Consider the following 7426-nt stretch of genomic DNA (forward strand, 5'->3'; position numbering starts at 1 on the left):
AGCACTGGTGTCTGTCAGGCACCAACACCTCTCTGTGTCTCAGTTTCCCCATGCTTAAAATAGGCATAAAATAATGTCAAGTTCAAGGTGTAGCTGAGGAGGAATGAGTTCATGCTTGGAGGGAAATATAGAAGCATAGAGCCACCCTGCCACCCCTGAGCAGTGGGGAACAGAACCATAGAGCCACCCTGCCATCCCTGAGCAGTGGGGAACAGAAACATAGAGCTACCCCTGCCATCCCTGAGAAGTGGGGAACAGAACCATAGAGCCACCCTGCCATCCCAGAGCAGTGGGGAACAGAACCATAGAGCTACCCCTGCCATCCCTGAGCAGTGGGGAACAGAACCATAGAGCCACCCTGCCATCCCTGAGCAGTGGGGACACAGAACCATAGAGCTATCCCTGCCATCCCTGAGCAGTGGGGACACAGAACCATAGAACCACCCTTCCATCCCAGAGCAGTGGGGAACAGAACCATAGAGCCACCCTGCCATCCCTGAGCAGTGGGGAACAGAATCATACAGTCACCCTGCCATCCCTGAGCAGTGGGGAACAGAAACATAGAGCCACCCTGCCATCCCTGAGCAGTGGGGACACAGAACCATAGAGCTACCCCTGCCATCCCTGAGCAGCTTTCCTGGAGCCTTCCCAATCACCAACACGGCTGGCTATCTTCCTTTTGCTTTCTCTCCTTGCCTGCTTCCCATTCTGTTATTTCTCTGACATACAAACTAGCCTCCTGCTTTCCACTTCCCTCCAACAGATTGCAACTGCAGAAGTTAAAGCCTTGGGAGCTGGGGCACAACTCAGAGGTAGGATGCTTGCCTAAAGCACACGAAGCACTGGGCTCCATTCCCAGAGCAGCACACCCACCAAAAAAGATTAAGTTTTTTGAAAAAGTGAAATCATTCTGGTGTAGCTCCTCCTGTAGAATGCAAATGTTCAGGAGAAGGGTGAGACCCAGCATGAGGAAAGACCAGGGACCCATTCCCCAGGGTGTCTGCCTGCAAGACCTAGCTTACCACATTTCTTTCTTGTTGGATGTTTCAGGCAAGATTAAAGCAATCCCAGCAAATGTCAGTGACCCCATTGCCTGGTGCCTGGAATGAAATTCCATTTCTGCCTTTGAGTTTTAGGCGCAGTGAGGCCGAGGCTTCGGGGGAACCACAGATGAAATACAGAGAGGCAGCAAAGGGAGGTGGGCCTGCCGATTATCTCCCATCTCGCCTGTGGCTGCTGACTGTGTTATCATTTATCACAGCCCCTGCCTCTGCCTTGGAAAAGCATCTGCTGGTAGTGAGTTGAATAAATACCCCAATCAGCCCTGGGAAGACAGCCTGGCTCAGCCACCAAGATGGTGCATTTGCCTCCAGTTCCCTCCTAACCTTTTCTGTGGAATGGTACAGCGGCCGAACAAGATGGCACAGCCTCCCCCAGGTTCACGGGACAGGACCTTGGAGCCCAAACTCCTTGACATTTACAGTACCCAGGGGCAGGTACTTGATCTAGGAGCTTGAAACTGCAGCCTCAGCTAATGATAGAGTTCCCGTCCAAGGGGATTCTGAGCACTGGCAGGCAGGCACGCACATGCACAAATGAACAGGAGTCCAAATCTCAAGAGGAGGATGACCAAGTTGGAAGAGACCTCAGGGTTGTCTGAACCACTTGCCCCACTCCCACTGACAGAGGAGACGTGGATGCCCGAGGTCAGGAACAGGCCTGCACCTCTATCCACCCTGACTCTGGTTTTTCTCCATTGTCAAATGTTCCCAGTGGCCATTTACTGAGAACTTCACGTGAGATCCTAGGCCTGAGACACAGCAACTGTTTAGTCATCCTATCCCTGCATCCTTCCCACAACAGGCAATCCTTTTGTTTTGTTGGTGCTCTCCTGAACACTTAGTGAGACCACAACTCCCTACCAAACACTGAAGAAGCTGGGATGGCCACAGAGGGTCTGGGCTCCCCAGTGCACAGGGTGGGGCTGAGTAGGTCCTTTCTCATTCATTTATTCAACAAATTCAGCCAGCCATGGAGGCATCGATGACTCAAGAGTGAATAAAACATTCACTATGTTCACAACTGGTTCATTTAAAGCCCAGCAGACAGGTGTCCGTAGCAGTTGATAACAGGCAGACTTAACCCCCAGGATGGGGTGGGCAGGATGACTTCCCTGAAAAAGGAGCATTTACACTCAGAAGGATCAAGAATTTGGCCAGTGATGCATGGAGCTCAGAGTGAGGATGGGGACTCGCAACCCAGGCAGAAGGGGGCCATTTGCAAAGGCCATGAGGACAAGCTTCTTGCCGTATTTGAGGAACGAGATAGGATTAGTGGGAAGCCAAAGGGGTTGGTTTTGCATTTTTGCGTTTATGTGTTGTAGCTGTTTCGTTCACAGGAGGACAAGGTAAGTGGTCCCAGAGCCCCGGGAGGAAGGACCATTGGAGTAAGTAGCAAATGAGTCAGGCTAGACATACAGACCCCGATCCCAAGCTATGTATACAGATCCTGATTCCAGTCCACAGATCAGATGAAGGTAGGAGTTACTGCAACTTCAGGAGAGTCCATGGGATGGGCTTTAATGAGACCTCTGGCCCTTGAACAGCCCCGTCAGTATTGCCTATTAAATAAACACCTGCCCCAGTGCTCTGTCAGGGGGAATCTGTTGGTCGTTTCGTTGTGGATGGAGCTTCCAGAGCCATTGGGAAGTCTAGTAGGCTGTGTCTCTTGGGCTCTGTATCACTGATAGTCTTCCTCTCAGGAGCTCTAGGAATGACAATTACGAGCTCCAGAGACAGGATGCTTGATTCAGAATCTAATCTAGACATTGTCCTCTCTTAGCTGGGTGACCTCAGGCAACTCTCTTGAACTCTGTGTCCTGTTTATAAAATAAGGACAACAGTTTCCTCACTGGTGGGTTGGTCTAAGGACTAGATGGGTCAATGCACATGCATGTAGGGCCCTGGGCGAAGCCTAGGAGCTTAATGGTGCTTATGTCTGTAATATCAGCAGTATTTTTATGACTCTGTCATACCCACACGCCTGATCCAGAAACCCAGCCAAGCCTTCCACATACTTTATGTCTAAGCTCCCATGAATCTGAGGTAGCAATCCTCATTTTCTAAATGAGGAAGCAGGCTCTCAGGAATTTAACAACACAGCTCTTCAGTGTCTGAGTGAATTCAGTCTTTCTCTTTCGAAGGAGCCTACTTCTAGATTCCTATCCCCAATTATCCACTTCTCAGGCAAATCCCCTAAAACCATGTTATTAATGACAAACATGAGCTTGGCATCCACTACCTGTGGTGGTTTGCAGATTTTTCAGTAGCTCATCTTGCCCCTGGAGAACTCTCCAGGGGACCTTCATTAGCATACAATTCTTTGGGGGAAAATGAGACAACAGCTGGCCCTGCCAATCTCCATGGCAACACTCCAGTAACTACAGACTCCAGTCAACAGGAAACATTTATATATACACACAAGCTCGATAGGTACACTTAACTGCAATATTATACACCCGTAGACTTCCTGATGATGAATTGCTGGGGTTCAAAAATCCCTGTTCCTTGTTGGATGTGTCAAAGACCTCAGTAAGCTGGGTCCAGTGAGGGAGAGCACATGCCAGAGAGAATATCCCACACTGGCCCCATCTGCTTCTCTCTGTCAGTGTGCCAGTGAGGAGCCAGGCTGACCTTGCAGTCACATGACCTGTGCCAATGATCACCTGGGCCTTGTGCTACAAAAGGCTGGATTTAGTTCTCACTGGCGCCATCTTGAAATTGTTAATGATGTTTGAACAAGGGGCTTTGCATGTCCACGTTGAAGTGAGCCCCACAATTCATGGACAGTCCTGAGTGAGAAGAGGGCAGTGGAGGGATATGTATACCTCTGCTTCCTAGGCCACATCACCTTTCCCTCTCTTATTCCTCAGAGCGCTGCTAAGTCACCCAATACTCCAGTTCAAAACTCAATGCTCTTTCCCAATTGTGGTCTCCCACAGGCTCACACATTCCAGTACTTGGTCCCCAGCTGGTGGAAATGTTTTGGAAGATTGTGAAACCTCTAAGAGGTGGAGCCTTGCTGGAAGAAGGGACTTGAGGATCTACAGACCAATCCAACTTCCTGCCTGCTGATTACTGATACAGGATGATCTGGTGTCTGCTACTGTGTCTCCTCTGCCATGGCGGACTGTATCCCTTCTTAGATCCCGAGACAAAATAAACTCTTTCTTCCTTAAATTTCTTTTGTCAGATATTTTGTTACAGCCAAGAGAAAAGTTGCTAAGACATCCCCTAAGGAATGTAGTTATGCCAATGTCTTCAGAATCAAGTTGTAGGCTCTCCTTGTAGACAGTGGCTGCTCTGTGTTAAATGGCTGCTAGGCCCCAGCTCTGCACTCTACTGGAACTGATGTTGTTTCAAGTTTGAGAGATGATGGGCAGGTACAGTCAGCCTCATTTCACAGCTGGAGACAGCACAGTTCAGAGAGATTCAGTAACTTGTCTAAGGTCACACAGTACATCAGATACATCATATACAAATCTGAGGAACCTCTTTAAAGGATCTGGACTGGTTCCCAATCCTCTGCTCATAAGTCCAGGCTGTTCCTATGCTTGGCTCACACCTAGTACTCTCTATGACATCCTGCTTCCCTGCCCCCTACCCCAATTTATGCATGGCTAAGTAAGAAATATTGGAAGTGGGCAATGTCATGATTTCTGTTAAGTGGATAAAGATACTTTCAGCATGAAAAAAGGCCCATCACCACAAAGACAGGGGTAAGTAGGAAGAGCCTGAAGACCCAAGACTGAAAGCATTCACACTGTGAAAGCAACATGGTGTCTGCTTTCTGTCCCCAAGCTCAGGGACTGTTCTGCCCAGCTGAGGTTTGGTTCCTCTATGTGCTAACCCAGTATCCTTCCACAGAATGTCCCTGGTAGACAAGCCTGTTCCAATGTGCTTTCATCAACTGCAACCAAAGGAGGCCCAGCTCGCCTAGTGTATGCCCACCAGGGGAGCTAGAATGGGGGTCAGTCAGAGGCTGGGTTTTGAGACTAGACAGACTTGGATATGAACCCTGAACTTTGCCATGTTTGATCTACAGACTAGGGCAAGCAGCTTTACCTTTTCAAACCTTAGGTTCCTATTTAAGAAATTGGAGAAGTAATGCATCTCTCAAGGCAGGCATGGGGGTTTAATGAGACCATGTGCACAAGATGCTTAGTCAACTCCACACTGAGTAGTTGCTGAAAGGTTGGTTTGGTTTCCCCTTCGTTCATGTAGAGGGAAGGACTACGGTAAAGACGGGCTTCCCCTCAGCTCCACACCATGTTGGTTGGTTACAAAGTTCTGCTATTCACTCTTCCTTCCCAGACCTTGGGTAAAGAAAATAAAACCTAAAAGGTCTGCCCCAGAAATGAAACTTCAAGAACTCTTATCATTCAAGAATAACCCAAAGATGGCATACATAGATCAGCCTTTCACTTTGGACCCTTCCAAAGAAGGGTGATTCCTCTGAGATATGAATATGATTAGATGGGAAGCTAGCTTCTTTACAAGGGCAGGATTCCATCTTTCTATAGCTGTCTTGAAGGAGCATTTGGTTTATTGCTCTTCTACAGCTTGGAACCTTTGGCAGGTAAGCTCCATATTTCTATTATATAACAGAATTGAACCCTTGACAGCTCTTACATGTCACCATCAGGAGCCAAGGAAACTTACATGTGAATAAACCCAGAACTCACCACCAGTTGAATTCCATGACTGACCTTAGGCAATACCTATGATTCATTCTGCTGAGCCTTGCTTGAGCTTGAGAGTCTTGACACACAAGGCTGAGAGTTATAATAAAACATAATGGTCTACAAAGTGAGTTATAGGACAGTCAGGACCGCTACACAGAGAAACCCTGTCTTGAAAACCCAAAAATGAACAAACAAACAAATAAATAAAATGGTGGATATATATATACACACACACACACACACACATATTTAAATCATGTACATGTGGTATGAGCATGTGCATGGAAGTGCATGTGTCCACAAAAGCCAGAAGAGGGGCTCTCTGCTCCTCCCTATTCCAGACACAGCCACATCTTTTTGTGCAGTGCCAGCCTCATTCCTGAGACACGGTGGTGAAGGTCGGAGTGAACGGATTTGGCACAATTGGATGCCTGGTTTCCAGGGCTGCCATCATGTCTGGCAAAGTGAACACTATTGCCATCAATGACCCCTTCATTGACCTCAACTACATGGTTTACATGTTCCAGTCTGGCTCTACCCATGGCAAGTTCAACGAAACAGTCAAGGCTGAGAACGGGAGGCTTGTCATCAACGGAAAGGCCATCACCATCTTCCAGGAGCGAGATCCCGCCAACATCAAGTGGGGTGAGGCTGGTGCCAAGTACGTCGTGGAGTCTACTGGTGTCTTTACCACCATCGAGAAGGCTGGGGCCCACTTGAAGGGTGGGGCCAAAAGGGGTCATCATCTCTGCCCCTTCTGCTAACACCCCCATGTTTGATATGGGTGTGAACCATGAGAAGTACGACAACTCACTCAAGATTGTCAACAATGCTCCTGCACCACCAACTGCTTACCCTCCCCCCCGCCCTCACCAGGGTCATCCATGACACATCTTTGGCATTGTGGAAGGACTCATAACCAAAGTCCATGCCATCACTGCTACCCAGAAGACTGTGGACGGCCTCTCTAGGAAGCTGTGGTGTGATGGCCATGGGACTACCCAGAACATCATCCCTGCATCAACTTGTGCTGCCAAGGCTGTGGGCAAGGTCATCCCAGGGCTGAACAGAAAGGTCACAGGCATGGCCTTCCATGTTCCTACCCCTAATGTGTCCATCGTGGATCTGACATGCCGTCTGCAGAAACCTGCCAAGTATGATAACATCAAAAAGGTGGTGAAGCAGGCATCAGAGGGCCCACTAAAGGGCATCCTGGACTACAGTGAGGACCAGGTTGTCTCCTGCGACTTTAACAGGGACCCCCACTCTTCCACCTTCAATGCTGGGGCTGGCATGGCTCTCAATGACAACTTTGTAAAGCTCATTTCCTGGTACGACAATGAATACTGCTACAGCAACAGGGTGGTGGACCTCATGGCTTCCATGGCCTCCAAGGAGTAAGAAGCCCGCCCTGGACCACCCACCCCAGCAAGGATAGCAAGAGAGAGGCCCTCGGCTGCTGAGCAGTTCCTGTCCCATCTCAGCCCCCAGCACTGAGCATCTCCCTCACAGTTTCCATCCCAGATCCCCAGAATAACAGGGGGTGCTTAGGGAGTCCTACTCTCTTGAATACCATCAATAAAGTTTACTGCATGCCTCCCAAAAAAGCCAGAAGAGGTTGTCAGATTCCCTAGAGCTGGGGTTTCAATTGTAAACTGCTCAGTGTGGGTACTGAGAATGGAA

The 7426-nt window shown here is 48.8% G+C and overlaps 1 pseudogene; it reads left to right on the forward strand.

Annotated features, from left to right (window-relative positions):
* Positions 1-6180: 6180 nt before the first annotated feature.
* On the forward strand, positions 6181-7144 carry LOC128125417 (glyceraldehyde-3-phosphate dehydrogenase-like; annotated as a pseudogene).
* The last annotated feature ends 282 nt before the right edge of the window (positions 7145-7426 follow it).

The sequence above is a fragment of the Peromyscus californicus genome, unplaced genomic scaffold, assembly GCF_007827085.1.
Source record: "Peromyscus californicus insignis strain IS unplaced genomic scaffold, ASM782708v3 Scaffold_4__1_contigs__length_199733344, whole genome shotgun sequence".
Lineage (NCBI taxonomy): Eukaryota > Metazoa > Chordata > Mammalia > Rodentia > Cricetidae > Peromyscus > Peromyscus californicus.